Raw genomic sequence first — 26,590 nt, 5'->3', positions numbered from 1 at the left:
GAACATGTTCGGGTCGCAAGAGATTCGTCAAGTTCGCATCAACACCGAGAGTGCGGAAGGCCTGGGAATGGAACCACGGCACTGTGACCAGGGTGGGTGCTAAACCCCTGCTCAGAGCGAGGAGGTGGGAGGGGGTGCAACGCTGTCAGTGGAGGTGGCTGAGACCTGTGCTCTCAGGGCGGCTGTGTGTTGTGGGGGTTGTTTGAGCAGATGAATCATAATGGTATTTGTGGTTGTTACGTTGATGCTGAAATGGAAACTGCTGCACAGAGAAGTGTGGCCACCTTCCAGGGTGCTATAGCGAAAGGCGGAGGAAGCGTCGAGCTATAATGTATCTAGGTTAACCAGAGAGACCCAAACTTCTTCTGTGATAGGAAAACAACCCCGGTTACTTCACAAATCAGACCAAAACCATTGACTTTCAGCCAACAATCTCTGATCAGAGCCTTCCACACACCTGATGAAGGAACAGTGTTTCCAAAAGCTTGTGGCGTTTACTATCAAATAAACCGGTTGGACTTTAACCTGGTGTTGTGAGAATTCTTACTGGCCTTACAAAGCGGCAGCTGAGTTGCCGAAATGGACTTTGAGAGGCTTTTGGGAAGGCTGGTGTCAGTGAAGGGCATGGGGAACGGGAGGATCCGTGGGCAGTAATTGGCCAGGAGTTGGAGTTGGGGTAAAGGGGATGCTGCTCTGATTCACCCGTCCTGTTGTTCCTCGGGGCTCTCAGCTTCTCACTGTGTGGGGAACAGGCCTGAGTAAACACAGTCTTCACACCGTCCCTGCTTCCTCTGGCAGCTACCTCCATCAGTGACTATTTTGGTGCTAACTTGCAGAGCTCTTGCTGAGCCTGTGTTAACCACACTGACTGCTTCAGTAACCCTGCTTTGATCTGCAGCAGGAGGCGAGTGAGCAGGCTGCAGGGTAAAGTAAGCTGAAGTTTATTTATTAATCACAAGTAGGCTTACATTAACACTGCAATGAAGTTACTGTAAAAATCCCCTTGTCGCCACACTCTGGTGCCTACTCGGATACACTGAGAAGAAAATTTAGCATCGAACCAGCACACCTTTATCCCAGGGTGGAAGAGTCGCTAAATATATTAAAGACGCAGGTAGATAGGTTTCTGATAGGCAAGGGGATTAAGGGTTATGGGGAGAGGGCGGGAAAGTGGAACTGAGCAGCGACAGATCAGCCATGATCTTATTGAATGGCGGGGCAGGATCGAAGGGCTAGATGGCCTACTCCTGCTCCTATTTCTTATGTTCTTATGTTCTTAAGAGTCAATGACTAGGGGGCACAGATTTTTTACACAGAGGGTGGTGGGTACCTGGAACTCGTTGCCGGGGGAGGGAGTGGAAGCGGATACGATAGTGAGTTTTAAGGGGCGTCTGGACAAATCCATGAATAGGATGGGAATAGAGGGATACGGTCCCTGGAAGGGTAGGGAGTTTCAGATGGGCAGCATGGTCAGAGCAGGCTTGGAGGGGCCGAAGGGCCTGTTCCTGTGCTGGAATTTTCTTTGTTCTTTTCGGACAGTGGAGGAAACCGGGGCACCCGGAGGAAACCCACACAGACATGGGGAGGTGGAGCGAGGTGAGGAACCTGAGAAAATGGAGTTAGGTTGACCACCCACGTGATGGTGATGGAAGAGGGGGGGGGTGGGGTTGACTCGTTATTTGTGGGTGGGAGGTGGGGGGGTTGGTGTTGCTCTCCTGGTCTGTAGGGGTGGGGAGGGGGGGCACTGTTTCATTTCTGTTGGGAGAGTGGGGGGCCTGCCTCTGAACGAAGAATGGCAGCCCAGTCTCGGAGAGGTGGGGTTGGTGGCAGGTCGCTCAAAGTGAGCTCGTCTGCATCTTCCAGGTGGGTGAATCCTCACTCACCGGCGCTGCCAAAACGAGCAAACGAGGGGACCCACACCTCCTGGCTCCCCAAAGCCTGTCCACCGTCTACAAGGCATAAGTCAGGAGTGTGAGGGAATACTCCCCACCTGCCTGGATGGGTGCAGCTCCAACAACACTCATGAAGCTCAACACCATCCAGGACAAAGCAGCCCCGCTGGATTGGCACCCCATCCACAAACATCCACTCCCTCCACCACCGACACTCAGTAGCAGCCGAGTGCACCATCTACAAGATACTCTGCAGCAACTCACCAAAGATCCTTCGACAGCACCTTCCAAACCCACGATCACTTCCATCTAGAAGGACAAGGGCAGCAGATACCTGGGAACACCCCCACCTGCAGATTCCACTCACCATCCTGACTTGAAAATATACCACCGTTCCTTCACTGTCACAGAATCCTGGGACTCCCTCCCCCACGGTCTACACGGACCGCACCCATTCAAGAAGGCAGCTCACCACCACCTTCACAAGGGCAACTAGGGATGGGCAATAAATGCTGGCCCAGCCAGCGACGCCCACGTCCCACAAATTAATTTTTAAAAATGTGTTGGTAATTTATGGCAATACAGAGGCCATGATGTAGGTGGCACAGTGGGTTAGCACTGACGCTTCACAGCTCCAGGGTCCTGGGTTCGATTCCCGGCTCGGGTCACTGTCTGTGTGGAGTTTGCACATTCTCCTCGTGTCTGCGTGGGTTTCCTCCGGGTGCTCCGGTTTCCTCCCACAGTCCAAAGATGTGCAGGTCAGGTTGATTGGCCGTGCAAAGAAATTGCCCCTTAGTGTCCAGGGATGCGCAGGTTAGAGGGATTAGTGGGTATAATATGTAGGGATATGGGGTTAGGGTCTGGGTGGGATTGTCTACAGTACAGACTCGATGGGCCGAAGGGCCTCTTCCTGCACTGTAGGGTTCTATGATTCTATATCTAGCCAGTAAGGTGGTGAGGGAGTGGTGTGCCAAGAGACTCAGCTTCTCAGGAAACAGGCTGCTGATCTCAAGAGGTGAATGTGTGGAGGGACCCTGTCTACACGGTGTGCACTGTCTATACAGTGTTTTGGGAGACCTCTCACTTCCCCCACTGTGGGGATGCCAGGCTTGCCACTGCCCTGCTCTGACCCCATTCACCTGACACCTGATTCACCTGACGAAGAGGGTGTCCCTCGAAAGCTTGTGAGTATATTATCAAATAAATAGGTTGGACTAAAACCTGGTGTTGTCAGACTTTTTACTGTGCTGACCCCAAATACCCAGGGGCATCAATAGCCTCCGGTCCTGCTGGTGAGACCAACACATCAGGTCCCCGTTGCTGGGGACAATTTGTGATCCTCACTGCTGACTTGAGGGAGTGCCGCACTGTCAGAGGGTCAGTGCTGAGGGAGTGCCGCACTGTCAGAGGGTCAGTGCTGAGGGAGTGCCGCACTGTCAGAGGGTCAGTGCTGAGGGAGTGCCGCACTGTCAGAGGGTCAGTGCTGAGGGAGTGCCGCACTGTCAGAGGGTCAGTACTGAGGGAGCGCCGCACTGTCAGAGGGTCAGTGCTGAGGGAGTGCCGCACTGTCAGAGGGTCAGTGCTGAGGGAGTGCCGCACTGTCAGAGGGTCAGTGCTGAGGGAGCGCCGCACTGTCAGAGGGTCAGTGCTGAGGGAGTGCCGCACTGTCAGAGGGTCAGTGCTGAGGGAGCGCCGCACTGTCAGAGGGTCAGTGCTGAGGGAGTGCCGCACTGTCAGAGGGTCAGTGCTGAGGGAGTGCCGCACTGTCAGAGGGTCAGTGCTCAGGGAGTGCCGCACTGTCAGAGGGTCAGTGCTGAGGGAGTGCCGCACTGTCAGAGGGTCAGTACTGAGGGAGTGCCGCACTGTCAGAGGGTCAGTGCTGAGGGAGTGCCGCACTGTCAGAGGGTCAGTACTGAGGGAGTGCCGCACTGTCAGAGGGTCAGTGCTCAGGGAGTGCCGCACTGTCAGAGGGTCAGTGCTGAGGGAGTGCCGCACTGTCAGAGGGTCAGTGCTGAGGGAGTGCCGCACTGTCAGAGGGTCAGTACTGAGGGAGTGCCGCACTGTCAGAGGGTCAGTGCTGAGGGAGTGCCGCACTGTCAGAGGGTCAGTGCTGAGGGAGTGCCGCACTGTCAGAGGGTCAGTACTGAGGGAGTGCCGCACTGTCAGAGGGTCAGTGCTGAGGGAGTGCCGCACTGTCAGAGGGTCAGTGCTGAGGGAGTGCCGCACTGTCAGAGGGTCAGTGCTGAGGGAGTGCCGCACTGTCAGAGGGTCAGTGCTGAGGGAGTGCCGCACTGTCAGAGGGTCAGTGCTGAGGGAGTGCCGCACTGTCAGAGGGTCAGTGCTGAGGGAGTGCCGCACTGTCAGAGGGTCAGTGCTGAGGGAGTGCCGCACTGTCAGAGGGTCAGTGCTGAGGGAGTGCCGCAGTGTCAGAGGGTCAGTACTGAGGGAGTGCCACACTGTCAGAGGGTCAGTGCTGAGGGAGTGCCGCACTGTCAGAGGGTCAGTACTGAGGGAGCGCCGCACTGTCAGAGGGTCAGTGCTGAGGGAGTGCCGCACTGTCAGAGGGTCAGTACTGAGGGAGTGCCACACTGTCAGAGGGTCAGTGCTGAGGCAGTGCCGCACTGTCAGAGGGTCAGTGCTGAGGGAGTGCCGCACTGTCAGAGGGTCAGTGCTGAGGGAGTACCGCACTGTCAGAGGGTCAGTGCTGAGGGAGCGCCGCACTGTCAGAGGGCCAGTGCTGAGGGAGTGCCGCACTGTCAGAGGGTCAGTGCTGAGGGAGTGCCGCACTGTCAGAGGGTCAGTGCTGAGGGAGCGCCGCACTGTCAGAGGGTCAGTGCTGAGGGAGTGCCGCACTGTCAGAGGGTCAGTACTGAGGGAGTGCCACACTGTCAGAGGGTCAGTGGGGTCATGTTCTTTCTAATCTTGTTGAGTTTATCTGGTGGGGTGGGGGGGAGTTTGGGACTCACAATTTTCCCAGTGATACAGTGTGAATTCCTGGGGGATTTGTGGGATCCCTTAACTGCCATTTACAGGCTCCAAAATTCAGGAGCTGGATAATCCGTGGCTCCCTAATCCACTGGAATACATTCTTCAAACAATGGAGAAATACTTCCCGATCCTTTTCAAACAAGCCGCTCCTTTTTACAATCTCAACCCCACAGCTGCTGCTGACAGAATGGAGTGAGGGTTGGAGGTGACCGCAACACTTTGGCTAATGTGAGTATCTCCATCTCCCGCAAGCTTCTGACAAGCTTCCCTACAGCAATCCTGTGGGATTGGCTATCTAACCACCTCCATGAGGAACCTATTACACTCCCGCAACAATCAGGTCCATCTGCCAAGGACTTAAACCGAAAATGCTGGCACTCAGCTGCTCTGTGGAAAGAAACACACAGTTGACGTTTCGAATCTGTGTCATCCTTTTTTCAGAATGTTTAACTTAATGTATACTTGTGTTGCCAGGTCCCTGTTCAGGAACCAAGCCCAATAGCACTGCCAATGTCCCTGAAATTGGAACAGGTTCAGCCCACCCCACCCAGCATAATATTCCCAAAACTCGAGTCTGGGTCAGTTAGAGACTAATTGATAGAGGGTCATTGATGTGACAAATCAACAACAGCCCCACTGCTCCTGAACAGAGTACGGTGGAAGCTTTCTGTCTTGCACTCATCAGAACAAATGCAAGAGTACCAAATTGCAAAGTGAGTGACACTTTGCACTGCATGAGAAAAGAGTGCTGATTGGTTGGCAAATCATTTCCACTTAATCAAGGCGTAGCCATGGAGAAGACACTGGGGAGCTTGTCCCCTGTGGTTGTCTTATTGAAAAATGGCTCCAAGTCTGGACATATTCCTTTTGTTTGCATAGGGCAGCTCCCTGTGTATGTACGCATGCAGCTTCTAATAACCACAAGCGAGCTACGTTAGCTGAAAATCTTAAATTATCGATGCCTCAACTAATAAGAGATAAATTGCCAACCAATCAGCACCATTTTCTCATGCTGTATGTATTGCTGCTGCTTTGGAAATTTGGAATTTGTGAATCAGTCCTGATGAGTGCAAGATGAAAACTTTGACAGCATGTCTCTTTTTCAGCAATACTCATGTTGCGTATTACCAAGTGTCCATCTCAATTATTGTTGATTTGTGTGGGCCACCCAGAGTGTGGAAGGACCAATGAGATGGACTTTTGTCTATTTATGTCCAATTTTTGCCCCTTTCCCAATTTTTCTTTCCCCGTTTCTAGGATGAGAATGTCACTGGTCCTGCTACAATTTATTGCCGCTAACTAATGACCCAAATGATGGATGTCATGTGGATTGAGACCTTGCAGAACTGACGATGAACAGTGCCTGTTATGGTCACCCCCTTTGGCAGCAGTGTGCACCATCTACAAGATGCACTGCAGGAACTCACCACTTAGGCAACACCTTCCAAACCCATTTCCGTCTAGAAGGACAAGGGCAACAGATACCTGGGAACACCACTGCCTGGAGATTCCCCTCCAAGTCACTCATCATCCTGACTTGGAAATATATCACCGTTCCCCCACAGTCCATAGAACCATAGATCATTACAGCTCAGAGACAGGCCTTTTGGCCCTTCTTGTCTGTGCTGAACCATTTTTTGCCAAGTCCCACTGACCTGCACTTGGACCATATCCCTCCACACCCCTCTCATCCATGACCCCGTCCAAGCTTTTCCTAAATGTTAAAAGTGACCCCGCATTTACCACTTTATCCGGCAGCTCATTCCACACTCCCACCACTCTGAAGCCCCACCCCCCAATATTCCCTTTAAACTTTTCTCCTTTCACCCTTAACCCATGCCCTCTGGTTTTTTCTCCCCTAGCCTCAGTGGAAAAAGCCTGCTTGCATTCACTCTATCTACACCCATCAAAATCTTCTACACCTCTATCAAATCCCCCCTCATTCTTCTACACTCCAGGGAATAAAGTCCTAACCTATTCAACCTCCCTCTATAACTCAGCTTCTCAAGTCCCGGCAACATCGTTGTGAAGTCACTGGGTCAAAATCCTGGAATCCTGGATCCAAGATCCTGATAGTCTGCTTTCCTCCCTAACAGCACTGTGGGTATACCTACATCATACGGACTGCAGCGGTTCAAGAAGGCAGCTCACCACCACCTTCTCAAGGGTAATTAGGGTTGGGGAATGAACGCTGCCCTAGCCACTGATACCCACATCCCAAAAAAAATCAAAAATGTTATTTTGTCGTATATTTATTGCAATTTATTTTACTGAAAATTCCTCACCAACATTGTTGCGAATGGCACAGGTAAATCCTTCGCAAATACTTCAGCAACCTGGATATGGAAGTATATTCTGCTGGGTGCAGTATCTGTCCCAGCCCAGCCCAGGACAAGCAACATTACCAATTTCTACCAAGTCTCAGCAAACCAGCAGCTTTGAGTGATTAGAAAAGGACATTCCCGGATTAGGGATCAGTAATTTGGCACGGATAACAGAGCTGTACTTTAATGGCCCGAGATTTGGCTGATTTCGGGAGCCAGGTTGCCAAACTGTGAAAGGCAAAAGCAGATGTGTGGTGTGAGCCACTTCTGCCTCATTGATGTTGACACGTAACCGTGGTGTTTCCAGGCGAGAGAGTCCATTTGGCCCATTGTAATGCACCCATTGTAAAACGCCCCTCCATTCCCCAGCCTAACACCTGACCCCAGCTGAAAAGTGAAACTTCAGTTAGGTACCACAGGGGAGAAAGTGGGACTTAGAGCAGATTAGGTCCACGACATGTTAAATAAATACATGCTAAATTACTGCCTTCCTTTCTCAATGGAATGTGGGCGTTGCTGACTCTGTCAGCCTTTCGAATCCAATGCTAATTTCCCCTTGAGAAGGTGGGGGTGAGCTGCCTTTTTGAACCACTGCAGTTTCTGAGGTGTAGGTACACCCACAGTGCTGTTAGGGAGGGAGTTCCAGGATTGTGATTGGATATCTGTCAGTCCCTGCGTGGTGTAGGTACACCCACAGTGCTGTTAGGGAGGGAGTTCCAGGATTGTGATTGGGTATCTGTCAGTCCCTGAGTGGTGTAGGTACACCCACAGTGCTGTTAGGGAGGGAGTTCCAGGATTGTGATTGGATATCTGTCAGTCCCTGCGTGGTGTAGGTACACCCACAGTGCTGTTAGGGAGGGAGTTCCAGGATTGTGATTGGGTATCTGTCAGTCCCTGAGTGGTGTAGGTACACCCACAGTGCTGTTAGGGAGGGAGTTCCAGGATTGTGATTGGATATCTGTCAGTCCCTGCGTGGTGTAGGTACACCCACAGTGCTGTTAGGGAGGGAGTTCTAGGATTTTGACTCAGTGACAGTGAAGGAACGGTGATATATTTCCAAGTCAGGGCGGTGAGTGACTCGGAGGTGAACTTGCAGTCAGGGTGTTCCCAGATATCTGCTGCCCTTGCTGTTCTAGATGGTAGGGGCCGTGGGTTTAGAAGGCTAAGGAACCCTGGTGAGTTGCTGCAGTGCATCTTTTAGATGGTACAGATGGCTGTCATTGTGCATCGGTGGTGGAGGGAGTGGATATTTGTGGATGTGGTGCCAATAGAGCGAGGCTGCTTTGTCCTGGATGGTGTTGAGTTTCTTGAGTGTTGGAGCTGCACCCATGCAGGCAGCGGGGAGTATTCCCTCACACTCCTGACTTGTGCCTTGTAGATGGTGGACAGACTTTGGGGAGTCAGGAGGTGAGATACTCGCCACAGGATTCCCAGTCTCTGATCTGCTCTGGTAGCCACAGTATTCAATGGCTGTTCAATGGTAACCCCCAGGATGTTGACAGTGGGGGATTCAGCGATGGTAATACCATTGAATGCCAAGGGGTGATGGTTAGATCCTTTCCTGTTGGAGATGGTCAGTGCCATGGTGATGACACGAAGATGATTGGAAAAGCAAATTGCGTGGAGGGTGTGGAAAGTCTGCAGAGGGATCTGGATAGGCTGAGTGAGTGGGCGAGGACCTGGCAGATGGAGTATAATGTTAGCAAGTGTGAGGTTATCCACTTTGGCAGGAATAATAGTAGGAGGGATTATGACTTAAAAGGCGAAAAGCTGCAGCATGCTACGGTGCAGAGGGACCTGGGGGTCCTTGTGCATGAGTCGCAAAAACCCAGTCTGCAGGTGCAGCAGGTGATCAAGAAGGCGAATGGGATGCTGGCCTTGATAGTGAGGGGGATAGAATATAAAAGCAGAGAGGTCTTGCTGCAACTGTACAGGGCACTGGTGAGGCCGCAGCTGGAGTACTGTGTGCAGTTTTGGTCGCTGCACTTGCGCAAGGATATTTTGGCCTTGGAGGGAGTGCAGAGGAGGTTCACTAGGCTGATGCCGGAGATGAGGGGGTTGGACTATGAAGAGAGACTAAATAGACTGGGTCTGTACTCGTTGGAGTTTAGAAGGATGAGGGGAGATCTTATAGAGACGTATAAGATAATGAAGGGGATGGATAGGGTAGAGGTAGAGAGATTCTTCCCGCTTAGAAAGGATAGCAGGACTAGAGGGCACAGCCTCAAGATAAGGGGGGGGCAGTTTAGAATGGAGTTGAGGAGGAACTTCTTCACTCAAAGGGTGGTGAATCTCTGGAATTCTCTGCCAGTTGATGTGGTGGAGGCTGCCTCGCTGAATGTATTTAAGTCACGGGTAGATAGGTTTTTGGTAGACAAGGGAATTAAGGGTTATGGGGAGAAAGCGGGAAAGTGGAACTGATCCACTTCAAATCAGCCATGATCTTATTGAATAGCGGGGCAGGCTCGAAGGGCTAGATGGCCTACTCCTGCTCCTATTTCTTATATTCTTATGTGCTTGGCACTTGTGTGGTGTGAATGTTACTGCCACTTGTCAGCCCAGGCCTGGATATTGTGCAGATCTTGCTGTCTTTGGACATGGACTGTTTCAGTGTCTGAGGAGTGGTGAATGGTGCTGAACATTGTGCAATCATCGGCGAACATCCCCACTTCTGACCTTAGGATGGAGGGAAGGTCATTAATGAAGCAGCTGAAGATGATCTGGCCGAGGACACTCCCCTGTGGAACTTTTATATCTTTCTATAAAGTTTAAAGGGCTCTTTTAATTTAATTTTAGAATCTTTTACATTTTTATTGCCTTTTTCTGAAATACTTTCGACAATTTATTTTCACACCACAGGATTGAAACGCCTTCTCCGGTCGTCGGGGCTTGTGAGATGACCCAATTCCCCGGCCACATCGGGGGGGTCAGTTTGGGCACACAGCTTCAGCATACCGCTGGCCCCCGAGGTGAACAGAAGAATTTGCTGCTGGGCTTCTGGTGGCTCTGAATGAAGCTGGTTAAAAGTCCGCAGTGGATAAACTCCAGGGAGCTGTGGTCCGTAGCTTGGGGGCCACACAGCCTGGGATTGGCGGGGGGGTGGGGGGGAGGGAAGGCGGGTGTAGTCCTGGTGAGAGAAAGTCCATCGTTCGCCGCCAGCTGAAAGATTAAGAACATGTTGGAGAAATGGGAAACAGTTGGTGGCTGTTAGCAAGACAGATGTGTCATCAGCTGGCGCAGAGATGGTCTTTTCCTGTAAGTTTCTGTGCCCACTGGGATTCCACTCCCTCTCTGCTCAGACCAGCGTATGGGTTAGGAGCAGGAGAAGGCCACTTGGCCCCTCCAGCCTGTTCCCCCCATTCAGTAGAGCCATGGCCGATCTGATTGGAACCTTAACCCCACATTCCCGCCCACCTCCCCCCAGTAATCTTTCACCCCCCCCAGAAAGATTAGGGGTCAAAGGGCAAAGATATAAGACAATTTGTAACGGCTTCAGAACATTATCGAATGATTGCAATTTGCAGAATAGAGGAAGGCCATTCGACCCACTGTGTCTGTGTTAGAATCTATCTCGCTCTGCCTTAAAAGTAATTCAAAGACTCGGTACCCATTGCTTTTTGAGGAACAATGTTCCAGAGACTCAGAGGAAATATTTCTCCTCAGCTCTGTCTCAAATAGAACATTACAGCGCAGAACAGGCCCTTCGGCCCACAATGTTACGCCGACCAATTAAGAGAAAAGCAATGAACCTCTAACCTAAACCAAACCCTTTCCATCCACAAACCTATCCACGGATCTCTTAACCGCCCCCAAACTAGGCGCATTTACAACCGCAGCAGGCAGGGCATTCCAATCCCTCACCACCCTCTGGGTAAAGAACCTACCCCTGACATCCGTCCTGTAACTACCACCCCTTAATTTAAAGCCATGCCCCCTCGTGCTAGATTTCTCCATCAGAGGAAACAGGCTATCACTATCCACCCTATCTAAACCTCGAATCATCTTATATATTTCAATAAGGTCCCCTCTTAGCCGCCTTCTTTCTAACGAAAACAACCTCAAATCCCTCAGTCTCTCCTCATAGGACCTCCCCTCCATACCAGGCAACATCCTGGTAAACCTCCTCTGCACCCTCTCCAAAGCCTCCACATCCTTCCTATAATGTGGGGACCAGAACTGCACACAGTACTCCAAGTGCGGCCGCACCAGAGTTTTGTACAGTTGCAACATGACGCTGCGGCTCCTAAATTCAATCCCCCTACCAATAAACGCCAAGACACCGTATGCCTTCTTAACAACCTTATCTACTTGCTTTCCAACTTTCAGGGATCTATGCACATATACACCTAGATTCCTCTAAGAGGGTAAATGGGCAACCCTTTATTTTAAACAGTGACCCCTAGTTCTAAATTCTGTGACAATGGGAATCATTGGACTCTTGGATATAGGACTCTTAAATTCCACAGGACTCCTAAATCGGCCTCGCAGGTGGAGGATGTGGTCAAGAAGGCGTATGGTGTACTTGCCTTCATTAATCGAGGGATTGAGTTTAGGAGTCGGGAGGTAATGCTGCAACTTTATAAGACCCTTGTCAGACCCCACTTGGAGTACTGTGCGCAGTTCTGGTCGTCTCACTACAGGAAGGATGTGGAAGCTATTGAGAGGGTGCAGAGGAGATTTACAAGGATGTTGCCTGGATTGGGAGGCATGCCTTATGGAGGTAGGTTGAGGGAGCTGGGACTCTTCTCCCTGGAGAGACGAAGGTTGAGAGGCGACCTGATAGAGGTTTATAAAATGTTGAGAGGAATAGATAGGGTGGATTCTCGGAGGCTATTTCCCAGGGCTGAAATGGTCACTACGAGAGGACACAGGTTTAAGGTGCTGGGGAGCAGGTACAGAGGAGATGTTAGGGGTAAGTTTTGCACTCAGAGGGTGGTGAGTGAATGGAATCGGCTGCCGTCGGTGGTGGTAGAGGCGAACTCGCTGGGGTCTTTTAAAAGACTTCTGGATGAGTACATGGGATCTAATGGGAGTGGAAGTTACAGATAGTTATATGGTATAGATGTGATCGGCACAACTTGTAGGCCGAAGGGCCTGTTTGTGCTGTAGTGTTCTATGTTGTATTCCACATCTACCCTGTCCAATACTGCTCAGGATCTTAAATCAATCAGGTCACCTCTTACTCTTCTAAACTCCAGTGGATACAATCCTGACCTCTAAGCCCAGTCTCTCCAACCTTTCACCATTAGCCAACCCATCCATTCCTGCTATTAGTTTAATAAACCTGTTCCAAACTGCTCCAAATGCATTTACACCTTTCCTTAAATAAGGACAGGAAGAAGTTTCAGAATGCCACAGAAGGCTGTGGAGGCCAGATCATTGAGTGTCTTTAAGACAGAGATAGATAGGTTCTTGATTAATAAGGGGATCAGGGATTATGGGGAAAAGACAGGAGAATGGGGATGAGAAAAATATCAGCCATGATTGAATGGCAGAGCAGACTCGATGGGCCGAGTGGCCTCATTCTGCTCCTATGCCTTATGGTCTCACAACGCCAGGTTAAAGTCTAACGGGTTTATTTGGAATCACGAGCTTTTGGAGACTCACCTGAGGAAGGAGTAACACTCCGAAAGCTCCTGATTCCAAATAAATCTGTTGGAATTTAACCTGGTGTTGTAAGACTCATTGGTGCCCACTCTAGTCCAACCCCAGCATCTCCACCTCTTGAATAAGGAGGCCAATACTGTGCACAATACTCCAGATGTGGCCTCACCAATGTATAACTGAAGCATAAACTCCCCTACCTTAACAATCAACTCCCCTCCCTGTAAACAATGACATTGTATTATTTCCCCCATTACTTGCTGGACCAGCTTTTCATGATTCATGAGTTAAGACACCCTGGATTCCTGGGGTGGCAGGTCTGACACATGAGGAGATACTAAGTCAGTTAGGATTATATTCACTGGAGTTTAGAGGAGTGAGAGGGGATCTCATAGAAGCTTATCAAATTCTAACAGGGTTAGAGAGGGTAGATCCCTATGCGTGACAACGTTAAAGTTAAAAAGTAAAGTTTATTTATTTGTTACAAGTAAGGCTTACATTAACACTGCAATGAAGTTATTGTGAAATTCCCCTAGTCACCACAGTCCTGTGCCTGTTTGGGTCAATGCGCCCTAACCTGCACGTCTTTCAGACTGTGGGAGGAAACCGGAGCACCCAAAGGAAACCCACGCAAACATGGGGAGAATGTGCAAACTCCGCACAGTGACCCCAGCAGGGAATCAAACCCAGGTCCCTGGCACTGTGAGGCAACAGTGCTAACCACTCTGCCACTGTGCCACAGTGAAAAAGGTGACATAATGGCACTTTCTCTGAACTAGTAATTCAGAGACCCAGGGTAATGGTCTTGGGGACCTGGGTTCAAATCCCATCATGGCAGCCGGTGGAATTTAAATTCAATAAAAAATCTGGAACTGGTCTCAGTGATGGTCCCCATGGTAACCATCATCGATTGTTGTAGGAACCCACCTCATTCATGAATCTCCTTTAGGGAAGGAAATCTGCCATCCTTACCCGGTCTGGCCTACATGTGACTCCAGAGCCACAGCAATGTGATTGGCTCTCAACTGCCCCTCTGAACCACTTCATTCAAGGACAATTTAAGAAGGTTAAGAGGTGACTTAGAGGCATATAAAATGATCAGAGGATTAGATAGGGTGGACAGTGAGAGCCTTTTTCCTCGGCTAGCATGAGGGGACACAGCTTTAAATTGAGGGGTGATAGATATAGTACAGATGTCAGAGGTAGGTTCTTTACTCAGAGGGTAGTAAGGGTGTGGAATGCCCTGCCTGCAGCAGTTGTGGATTCACCAACATTAAGGGCATTTAAATGCTCATTGGATAAACATATGGATGATATTGGAATAGTGTAGGTTAGATGGACTTTAGATTGGTTTCACAGGTCGGAACAACATTGAGGGCCGAAGGGTCTGTACTGTGCTGTAATGTTCTATGTTCTATAAGTAGCGATGCTGTGGTGATTGTCCCTTTAAGGGAGTGAGAGTGAGGGCCATATGACTGAGAGAACAAAATGGGGAGAAGGGTGAGTTATCACCCTGGAGAGCGTAAGTTTCTTATACAATCATAGAACCATATAGCGAAGGTTTACCCAGGCTGATTCCTGGGACGGCAGGTCTGTCACATGAGGAGAGATTAAGTGGGTTAGGATTATATTCACTGGAGTTTAGAAGAGTGAGAGGGGATCTGATAGAAACTTATAAAATTCACACAGGGTTAGACAGGGTAGATTCAGAAAGAATGTTCCCGATGGTGGGGGAGTCCAGAACTGGGGGTCAGAGTTTGAGGATAAGGGGGAAACCTTTTAGAACTGAGGTGAGGAGAAATGTCTTCTCCCAGAGGGTGGGGAATGTGTGGCTGTGGCAGTGCAGTGCCCCAGGGATCTGTTCTAGGACCCTTGCTGTTTGTCATTTTCATAAATGACCTGGATGAGGAAGTGGAGGGATGAATTAGTAAGTTTGCCGATGACACGAAGGTTGGTGGTGTTGTGGATAGTCTGGAGGGATGTCAGAAGTTGCAGCGTGACATAGATAGGATGCAAGACTGGGCGGAGAAGTGGCAGATGGACTTCAACGCAGATAAACGTGTAGTGGTCCATTTTGGCAGGTCAAATAGGATGAAGGAATATAATATTAATGGTAAGACTCTTAGCAGTGTAGAGGATCAGAAGGACCTTGGGGTCTGGGTTCACAGGACGCTCAAAGCACCTTCACAGGTAGAGAATGTGGTCAAGAAGGCGTATGGTGTACTGGCCTTCATTAATCGAGGGATTGAGTTTTGGAGTCGGGAGGTAATGCTGCAACTTTATAAGACCCTTGTCAGACCCCACTTGGAGTACTGTGCGCAGTTCTGGTCGCCTCACTACAGGAAGGATGTGGAAGCTATTGAGAGGGTGCAGAGGAGATTTACAAGGATGTTGCCTGGATTGGGAGGCATGCCTTATGAGGATAGGTTGAGGGAGCTAGGTCTCTTCTCCTTGGAGAGACAAAGGATGAGGGGTGACCTGATCGAGGTGTATAAGATGTTGAGAGATATTGATCGAGTGGATAGTCAGAGGCTTTTTCCCAGGGCTGAAATGGGTGCCACAAGAGGACACAGGTTTAGGATGCTGGGGAGTAGGTACAGAGAAGATAGAAAAGAAAGAGCCGTAGAAAATTACAGCTCAGAAACAGGCCTTTTGGCCCTTCTTGTCTGTGCTGAACCATTTCTCTGCCTAGTCCCACTGCCCTGCACTTGGACCATATCCCTCCACACCCCTCTCATCCATGAACCCGTCCAAGTTTTTCTTAAATGTTAAAAGTGACCCCGCATTTACCACTTTATCCGGCAGCTCATTCCACACTCCCACCACTCTCTGTGTGAAGAATCCCCCCCTAAATATTCCCTTTAAACATATCCCCCTTCACCCTTAACCCATGCCCTCTGGTTTTTTTCTCCTCTAGCCTCAGTGGAAAAAGCCTGCTTGCATTCACTCTATCTATACCCATCAAAATCTTATACACCTCTATCAAATCTCCCCTCATTCTTCTACACTCCAGGGAATAAAGTCCTAACCTATTCAATCTCTCTCTGTAACTCAGCTTCTCAAGTCCCGGCAACATCCTTGTGAACCTTCTCTGCACTCTTTCAACCTTATTTACATCCTTCCTGTAACTAGGTGACCAAAACTGTACACAATACTCTAAATTCGGCCTCACCAATGCCTTATACAACCTCACCATAACACTCCAACTTGATGTCGGGGTAAGTTTTTCACTCAGAAGGTAGTGGGTGCATGGAATCGGTTGTCATCAGTGCTGGAGGCGGATTCAATAGAGTCTTTTAAGAGACTTTTGGATGAGTACGTGGGACTTAATAAGATAGAGGGTTATAAGTAAGCCTAGTAGGTAGGGACATGGTCAGCACAACTTGTGAGCTGGAGGGCCTGTTTGTGCTGTGGTTTTTCTATGTTTCTCTGTTTCTATGTTCATGGTTTAGAAAGCAAATGCCAGAAACCTAAAGTCCAGCTCTTAAGGAAACCTGAGAAATATCAAGTGAAGTTTCCAAGACGTCTGGAGTTAATGGAACAGAGGAAACTGAGCACCAGAACAGATTACTGTTCAATGAAGAGAGTTGAAAAGACATTGGAGCCTGAGAGGCCAGAAATATATCTGCAGTAGTGCTGAGGCTTGGGAGGAATTACTACAGTTCGGAAGACGTTATTTGAAATAATTGCGGAAATCAGTGGCAGGACCTCGGAGTTTTGCGTAACAGTCTTTAAGACGAAGGAAACCTGAAGAGAGAGGTGTAGAAACTGGGTGGAGGCAGTGGAGGGAAAGGATCATTTAAAAGTCAATTTGAAAGTGTTACTTCTGAAAGCAGAACTTGAAATCATTCGCACAGAATCTGGAATTTTGTGAGACAAGATGATTCATAGTATAAGAATCACCTGGGGGGATTCTGAGGAGAAATTCATATTCACTTGGGTTCAGAAAGAATTTGTCTGACTACAGTTGTCTTGTGAGCTTAAAAGGGACTTTTTGTTAATGGAAACTTTATGGTTTAAGACGCACTTCGTAATTCATGATAATCTTAAAATCTGCATGCAATTGTTAAGGGGGGAAAAAGGAGGGTCTCTCTACAACAATCTGAGGTCCCTGTCTGCTTCAAGAAGACCATCACCCCGGTACCTAAGAAAAACCAGGCAGCGTGCCTTAATGACTATTGTCCAGTGGCTCTGACATCCATCATTATGAAGTGCTTTGAAAGGCTAGTCATGGCACAAATCAATTCCAGCCTCCTGGACTACCTGGATCCACTACAGTTTGCCTGAAACAGGTCCACAGCAGACACCATTTCCCTGGCCCTGCACTCAACCCTGGACACCTCTGTCAGACTCCTATTTATTGACTACAGCTCAGCCCTCAACACTATTATTCCCACAAAACTCATCTCCAAACTCTGTGGCCTGGACCTCGGCTCCTCTCTCTGTGACCGGATCCTGAACTTCCTAACTCACAGCCCACAATCAGTAAGGATAGGGAACACCACCTCCTCCACGGTCATCCTCAACACCGGTGCCCCACAAGGCTGTGTTCTCAGCCCCCTGCTATACTCCTTATACACCGATAACTGTGGGCCAAATTCCCCTCCAATTCAATTTTTAAGTTTGCTGACGACATCACTGCAGTGGGTCGGATCTCCAATAATGACAAGACAGAGTACAGGAATGAGATAGAGAATCTGGTGAACTGGTGCGGTGACAATAATCTCTCCCTCAATGTCAACAAAATGAAGGAGATTGTCATCGATATCAGGAAGCGTAAAGAAAAACATGCCCCTGTCTACATCAACAGGAACAAAGTAGAAAGGGTCGGAAGCTTCTGATTTTTAGGTGTCCAGATCACCAACAACCTGTCCTGGTCCCCCCCATGCCGACACTATAGTTAAGAAAGTCCATCAATGCTTCTACTTTCTCAGAAGACGAAGGAAATTTGCAATGTCAGCTACGAATCTCACCAACTTGGTCCAATCCGTTAATGCTTTCCAAATCTTCCGTTGTCATGTTTTTTATGATAAGCTCTAACATCTTCCCCATTGCTAATGTCAGGCTAAGTGCTCTGTAATTCTCCCTTTTCTCTCTCCCCCCCTTTTTAAACTGTGGGGTTACACTTGTCACTTTCCAATTCTGCAGGAGCTATTCTAGCGTTTATAGAATTTTCAAAGACGTTCACCGATGCATCTAATATTTCCAGGGTCACTTCCTTTAATACTCTGCGATGTAGATTATCAGGCCCTGGGGATTTGTCAGCCTATAACCCTATTAATTTTCGCAGCGCCATTTCCACAGATTTCTTTCACTTCCGCCCTCTCACTGGATGCTTGGTTCCCTAACGTTACTGAACGGTTATTTGTCTTCTCGTTTGTGAAGACAGAAGGATGTGTTCAATTCTGCCATTTCCCCTTATACCTTTCCCAGACTCTGACTGTAAGAGATCGACATTTGTCCTTACCAACACTTTCCTCTTCACATATTTACAGAAACCATCAATGTTCGTTTCAATGTCCCCACAATGTTATTTACACTGACTGACACACTGGCTGGAATTCTCCCATCCCACACGCCATGGGAATGATAGTGGGCGGGGAGGGGGGGGGTGGTGGGAGGAGAGGAGTGGGGGCGGAGGGGGCAGACCATCCAAAGATCCATTGACTTTGGGATTGATCTCAGGCGGGATTCTCCTGCTTGGAGGCGAGTGGGCAGAGATTCCCGTCCACTGTCTGAGTCGAGTTTCAATGGAATTTGAACAATTCTGTGTAAATTTCTTCCGATGAATAATTCTGTGGGTTTAGTGAGCAATTGAACGACAGATCCAACATTCCATAGCAATCCAGCACCAAATATGAGTTCCGGAACCAAATCATATTTAGCGGAACAACTCCCATCAATGACTGAGTTCAAATTAAAATCACCCACTCCACATTATACTCATCCTGGGAGTGTTTGATGGGGACAGTGGAGAGGGAGCTTTACTCTGTATCTAACCCTCTGCTGTACCTGTCCTGGGAGTGTTTGATGGGGAACAGTGTAGAGGGAGCTTTACTCTGTATCTAACCCCGTGCTGTACCTGTCCTGGGAGTGTTTGATGGGGGGGACAGTATAGAGGGAGCTTTACTCTGTATCTAACCCCGTGCTGTACCTGTCCTGGGAGCGTTTGATGGGGGACAGTGTAGAGGGAGCTTTACTCTGTATCTAACCCCGTGCTGTACCTGTCCTGGGAGTGTTTGATGGGGACAGAGTGGAGGGAGCTTTACTCTGCATCTAACCCCGTGCTGTATCTGTCCTGGGAGTGTTTGATGGGGACAGTGTAGAGGGAGCTTTACTCTGCATCTAACCCCGTGCTGTATCTGTCCTGGGAGTGTTTGATGGGGACAGTGTAGAGGGAGCTTTACTCTGTATCTAACCCCGTGCTGTACCTGTCCTGGGAGTGTTGGATGGGGGACAGTGTAGAGGGAGCTTTACTCTGTATCTAACCCCGTGCTGTACCTGTCCTGGGAGTGTTTGATGGGGGACAGTGTGGAGGGAGCTTTACTCTGCATCTAACCCCGTGCTGTATCTGTCCTGGGAGTGTTTGATGGGGACAGTGTAGAGGGAGCTTTACTCTGCATCTAACCCCGTGCTGTATCTGTCCTGGGAGTGTTTGATGGGGACAGTGTGGAGGGAGCTTTACTCTGCATCTAACCCCGTGCTGTACCTGTCCTGGGAGTGTTTGATGGGGACAGTGTGGAGGGAGCTTTACTCTGCATCTAACCCCGTGCTGTATCTGTCCTGGGAGTGTTTGATGGGGACAGTGTGGAGGGAGCTTTACTCTGTATCTAACCCCGTGCTGTACCTGTCCTGGGAGTGTTTGATGGGGACAGTGTAGAGGGAGCTTTACTCTGTATCTATTCCCGTGCTGTACCTGTCCTGGGAGTGTTTGATGGGGGACAGTGTAGAGGGAGCTTTACTCTGTGTCTAACCCCGTGCTGCACCTGTCCTGGGAGTGTTTGATGGGGGACAGTGTAGAGGGAGCTTTACTCTGTATCTAACCCCGTGCTGTACCTGTCCTGGGAGTGTTGATGGGGACAGTGTAGAGGGAACTTTACTCTGTATCTAATCCTGTGCTGTACCTGTCCTGGGAGTGTTTGATGGGGGACAGTGTAGAGGGAGCTTTACTCTGCATCTGACCCCGTGCTGTACCTGGCCTGGGAGTGTTTGATGGGGGACAGTGTAGAGGGAGCTTTACTCGGTATCTAACCCCGTGCTGTATCTGTCCTGGGAGTGTTTGATAGGGACAGTGTAGAGGGAGCTTTACTCTGTATCTAACCCCGTGCTGTATCTGTCCTGGGAGTGTTTGATGGGGACAGTGTGGAGGGAGCTTTACTCTGTATCTAACCCCGTGCTGTACCTGTCCTGGGAGTGTTTGATGGGGACAGTGTGGAGGGAGCTTTACTCTGTATCTAACCCCGTGCTGTACCTGTCCTGGGAGTGTTTGATGGGGACAGTGTAGAGGGAGCTTTACTCTGTATCTATCCCCGTGCTGTACCTGTCCTGGGAGTGTTTGATGGGGGATAGTGTAGAGGGAGCTTTACTCTGTATCTAACCCCGTGCTGTATCTGTCCTGGGAGTGTTTGATGGGGACAGTGTAGAGGGAGCTTTCCTCTGTATCTAACCCCGTGCTGTACCTGTCCTGGGAGTGTTTGATGGGGACAGTGTAGAGGGAACTTTACTCTGTATCTAATCCTGTGCTGTACCTGTCCTGGGAGTGTTTGATGGGGGACAGTGTAGAGGGAGCTTTACTCTGCATCTGACCCCGTGCTGTACCTGTCCTGGGAGTGTTTGATGGGGACAGTGAAGAGGGAGCTTTACTCTGTATCTAACCCCGTGCTGTACCTGTCCTGGGAGTGTTTGATGGGGACAGTGTGGAGGGAGCTTTACTCTGCATCTAACCCCGTGCTGTACCTGTCCTGGGAGTGTTTGATGGGGACAGTGTGGAGGGAGCTTTACTCTGTATCTAACCCCGTGCTGTACCTGTCCTGGGAGTGTTTGATGGGGACAGTGTACAGGGAGCTTTACTCTGTATCTATTCCCGTGCTGTACCTGTCCTGGGAGTGTTTAATGGGGGACAGTGTAGAGGGAGCTTTACTCTGTGTCTAACCCCGTGCTGCACCTGTCCTGGGAGTGTTTGATGGGGGACAGTGTAGAGGGAGCTTTACTCTGTATCTAACCCCGTGCTGTACCTGTCCTGGGAGTGTTGATGGGGACAGTGTAGAGGGAACTTTACTCTGTATCTAATCCTGTGCTGTACCTGTCCTGGGAGTGTTTGATGGGGGACAGTGTAGAGGGAGCTTTACTCTGCATCTGACCCCGTGCTGTACCTGGCCTGGGAGTGTTTGATGGGGGACAGTGTAGAGGGAGCTTTACTCGGTATCTAACCCCGTGCTGTATCTGTCCTGGGAGTGTTTGATAGGGACAGTGTAGAGGGAGCTTTACTCTGTATCTAACCCCGTGCTGTATCTGTCCTGGGAGTGTTTGATGGGGACAGTGTGGAGGGAGCTTTACTCTGTATCTAACCCCGTGCTGTATCTGTCCTGGGAGTGTTTGATGGGGACAGTGTAGAGGGAGCTTTCCTCTGTATCTAACCCCGTGCTGTACCTGTCCTGGGAGTGTTTGATGGGGACAGTGTAGAGGGAACTTTACTCTGTATCTAATCCTGTGCTGTACCTGTCCTGGGAGTGTTTGATGGGGGACAGTGTAGAGGGAGCTTTACTCTGTATCTAACCCCGTGCTGTACCTGTCCTGGGAGTGTTTGATGGGGACAGTGTGGAGGGAGCTTTACTCTGCATCTAACCCCGTGCTGTACCTGTCCTGGGAGTGTTTGATGGGGACAGTGTGGAGGGAGCTTTACTCTGCATCTAACCCCGTGCTGTATCTGTCCTGGGAGTGTTTGATGGGGACAGTGTGGAGGGAGCTTTACTCTGTATCTAACCCCGTGCTGTACCTGTCCTGGGAGTGTTTGATGGGGACAGTGTAGAGGGAGCTTTACTCTGTATCTATTCCCGTGCTGTACCTGTCCTGGGAGTGTTTGATGGGGGACAGTGTAGAGGGAGCTTTACTCTGCATCTGACCCCGTGCTGTACCTGGCCTGGGAGTGTTTGATGGGGGACAGTGTAGAGGGAGCTTTACTCGGTATCTAACCCCGTGCTGTATCTGTCCTGGGAGTGTTTGATAGGGACAGTGTAGAGGGAGCTTTACTCTGTATCTAACCCCGTGCTGTATCTGTCCTGGGAGTGTTTGATGGGGACAGTGTGGAGGGAGCTTTACTCTGTATCTAACCCCGTGCTGTACCTGTCCCGGGAGTGTTTGATGGGGACAGTGTGGAGGGAGCTTTACTCTGTATCTAACCCCGTGCTGTACCTGTCCTGGGAGTGTTTGATGGGGACAGTGTAGAGGGAGCTTTACTCTGTATCTATCCCCGTGCTGTACCTGTCCTGGGAGTGTTTGATGGGGGATAGTGTAGAGGGAGCTTTACTCTGTGTCTAACCCCGTGCTGTATCTGTCCTGGGAGTGTTTGATGGGGACAGTGTAGAGGGAGCTTTCCTCTGTATCTAACCCCGTGCTGTACCTGTCCTGGGAGTGTTTGATGGGGACAGTGTAGAGGGAACTTTACTCTGTATCTAATCCTGTGCTGTACCTGTCCTGGGAGTGTTTGATGGGGGACAGTGTAGAGGGAGCTTTACTCTGCATCTGACCCCGTGCTGTACCTGTCCTGGGAGTGTTTGATGGGGACAGTGAAGAGGGAGCTTTACTCTGCATCTAACCCCGTGCTGTACCTGTCCTGGGAGTGTTTGATGGGGACAGTGTGGAGGGAGCTTTACTCTGTATCTAACCCCGTGCTGTACCTGTCCTGGGAGTGTTTGATGGGGACAGTGTGGAGGGAGCTTTACTCTGTATCTAACCCCGTGCTGTACCTGTCCTGGGAGTGTTTGATGGGGGACAGTGTAGAGGGAGCTTTACTCTGTATCTATCCCCGTGCTGTACCTGTCCTGGGAGTGTTTGATGGGGGATAGTGTAGAGGGAGCTTTACTCTGTGTCTAACCCCGTGCTGTATCTGTCCTGGGAGTGTTTGATGGGGACAGTGTAGAGGGAGCTTTCCTCTGTATCTAACCCCGTGCTGTACCTGTCCTGGGAGTGTTTGATGGGGACAGTGTAGAGGGAACTTTACTCTGTATCTAATCCTGTGCTGTACCTGTCCTGGGAGTGTTTGATGGGGGACAGTGTAGAGGGAGCTTTACTCTGCATCTGACCCCGTGCTGTACCTGTCCTGGGAGTGTTTGATGGGGACAGTGTAAAGGGAGCTTTACTCTGTATCTAACCCCGTGCTGTACCTGTCCTGGGAGTGTTTGATGGGGGACAGTGTAGAGGGAGCTTTACTCTGTATCTAACCCCGTGCTGTACCTGTCCTGGGAGTGTTTGATGGGGGACAGTGTAGAGGGAGCTTTACTCTGTGTCTAACCCCGTGCTGTACCTGTCCTGGGAGTGTTTGATGGGGGGACAGTGTAGAGGGAGCTTTACTCTGTGTCTAACCCCGTGCTGTATCTGTCTTGGGAGTGTTTGATGGGGGACAGTGTAGAGGGAGCTTTACTCTGTATCTAACCCCGTGCTGTACCTGTCCTGGGAGTGTTTGATGGGGACAGTGTAGAGGGAGCTTTACTCTGTATCTAACCCCGTGCTGTACCTGTCCTGGGAGTGTTTGATGGGGGACAGTGTAGAGGGAGCTTTACTCTGTATCTAACCCCGTGCTGTACCTGTCCTGGGAGTGTTTGATGGGGACAGCGTCGAGGGAGTTTCACTCCATATCTATATCAGCCATGATTGAATGGCAGGGCAGACTCGATGGGCCGAGCGGCCTAATTCTGCTCCTATTTTTTATGGTCTTCCATAATGTCCTTTAGGGATGAAAATTTGCCATCCTTTACTGGTCTGGCCTAGGTATGACTCCAGATCCAGAGCAATGGATATACAGTGGCACAGTGGTTCATACTGCTGCCTTACAGCACCAGGGACCTGGCTCCAATTCCTGGCTCGGGTCACTTTCTATGCAGAGTTTGCACATTCTCCCTGTGTCTGTGTGGGTTTCCTCCTGGTGCTCTGATTTTCTCCCACATTCTGAAAGACGTGCTGGTTAGGGTGCATTGACCCGAACAGGCACCTGAGTGTGGCAACTCAGGAATTTTCACAGTAACTTCATCGCAGTCCGACACTGACCACTTGTCCGGATTCGTTCCCCAGAGCGAGATCCAGCACTGCTCTATTCCTTTTTGGGCCTATCACATATTGACACAAAAAAACTCCCCTGGATACATTTCAACAAATCCACCCTCTCTAAACACTTAACACTGTGACTCATTCCAATTTATGTTGGGGAAGTTGAGATCTCTTGAGTATAATTACCCAATTATGACTCTTACACACTTCTATGAACTGCTTACATATTTACTCCTCTATTTCCTGCTGATTCTTTTGAGGCCTGTAACACACTCCCAGTAATGAGGCCGTCCCCTTAAGTTCTACCCACAAAGCCTTGTTTGAGGATCCTTCATCTCTCCTTGCAACAAATCTCTTCTTCATTAATAATGCCGCACTATCTCCCTTTTGACTATTTCTATACTCACTAGCTTGCTCTCTTTCTCCGTCTCTTGGTCTCTCTCTTTCTGTCTCTTGGTTTCTTTCTCTTTTCACCTCTCTATCTTTCCATCTCTGTCAGTCTCTCTCTCTCTCCTCTCTGTCTCTTGTTCTCTCGCATATAACCATGAAGCAGATCTCCCACTGATATTAGCTTAAGGATTAAGTTTGTTGAAAAACAGGTCCAAGTCTTGACGTTATCAACAACACTGCATCCGTCTCCTGCTCTGGGACAGTCCTGTGATAATTTCACTCTGATTTTTATTACACTGATGGTCTTGTAAACACAATCCCGTCAACTTGATGTGATGGTGCCCCAATTTCTGAGCCCTTGCTATAGAACGAGTGGTCACATCGTGATGTGATGACACGGCTACTAAACGGGTCACATGTCAGTAGTGTGGGAGTTGTCCAGAGTAATCAGTGTTTAAAGTCATTGACCGCGAGACATTGGATCCTGGTGTTCCCACACTTGTCCCAGTACGCAGCCTCCGGGATTGAGACGAGGGAGTGAGGGAATGAGGGAGTGATGAGGATGGAGTGCGGGAGTGATGAAGAGGGAGCAAGGGAGCCATTTCTTCTGAAGGAAATGGCAGAGGTGATAGTGGATGCCTTAGTAATCATTTATCAAAATTCACTGGATTCCGGGGAAGTGCCGGAAGATTGGAAAACGGCTAATGTTACGCCGCTGTTTAAAAAAGGTAGCAGACAAAAGGCAGGAAATTATAGGCCGTTTAGTTTAACGTCTGTAGTTGGAAAAATGCTGGAATCCGTCATCAAAGAAGAAATAGCGAGGCACCTCGAGAAGAATGGTGTGATAGAGCAGACGCAGCACGGATTCGTTAAGGGGACGTTGTGTTTGACGAACTTATTGGATTTCTATGAGGATGTGACTAGTGCGGTAGACAGAGGGGAACCGGTGGATGTGGTGTTTTTAGATTTCCAAAAGGTGCCTCACAAAAGGTTGGTACAGAAGGTTAGGGGGCATGGAGTTGGGGGTAAGGTGTTAGCATGGATAGAGGATTGGCTGTCTAATAGGAAGCAGAGAGTTGGTATCAATGGGTGCTATTCTGACTGGCAGTTGGTGACTAGTGGAGTGCCGCAGGGATCGGTGCTGGGGCCTCAGCTATTTACCATTTATATAGACGATCTGGAGGAGGGAGCTGAGTGTACGGTGACGAAATTTGCTGATGACATGAAGATGAGTGGAAAAGCAAATTGCACGGAGGGTGTGGAAAGTCTGCAGAGGGATCTGGATAGGCTGAGCGAGTGGGCGAGGACCTGGCAGATGGAGTATAATGTTAGCAAATGTGAGGTTATCCACTTTGGCAGAAATAATAGTAGGAGGGATTATTATTTAAAAGGCGAAAAGCTGCAGCATGCTACGGTGCAGTGGGACCTGGGGGTCCTTGTGCATGAGTCGCAAAAACCCAGTCTGCAGGTGCAGCAGGTGGTCAGGAAGGCGAATGGGGTGCTGGCCTTTATAGCGAGGGGGATAGAATATAAAAGTAGGGAGGTCTTGCTGCAACTGTACAGGACACTGGTGAGGCCGCAGCTGGAGTACTGTGTGCAGTTTTGGTCGCCGCACTTGCGAAAGGATATATTGGCCTTGGAGGGAATGCAGAGGAGGTTCACTAGGCTGATACCGGAGATGAGGGGGTTGGACTATGAGGAGAGATTAAATAGACTGGGTCTGTACTCGTTGGAGTTTAGAAGGATCAGGGGGTATCTTATAGAGACGTATAAGATAATGAAGGGGATGGATAGGGTAGAGGTGGAGAGATTCTTCTTACTAAGAAAGGATAGCAGAACTAGAGGGCACAGCCTCAAGATAAGGGGAGGGCAGTTTAGATCGGAGTTGAGGAGGAACTTCTTCACTCAAAGGGTGGTGAATCTCTGGAATTCTCTGCCCGTTGAAGTGGTGGAGGCTGCCTCGCTAAATATATTTAAGAACATAAGAACATAAGAAATAGGAGCAGGAATAGGCCATCTGGCCCTTCGAGCCTGCCCCGCCATTCAATAAGATCATGGCTGATCTGTCGTGGCTCAGTTCCACATTCCCGCCCTCTCCCCATAACCCTTAATCCCCTCGCTTATCAAAAA

This window comes from Carcharhinus amblyrhynchos, chromosome 5 (assembly GCF_965287045.1).
Source record: "Carcharhinus amblyrhynchos chromosome 5, sCarAmb.v2.hapA, whole genome shotgun sequence".
NCBI classification, from domain to species: domain Eukaryota; kingdom Metazoa; phylum Chordata; class Chondrichthyes; order Carcharhiniformes; family Carcharhinidae; genus Carcharhinus; species Carcharhinus amblyrhynchos.
This window is presented reverse-complemented; position numbering follows the sequence as displayed.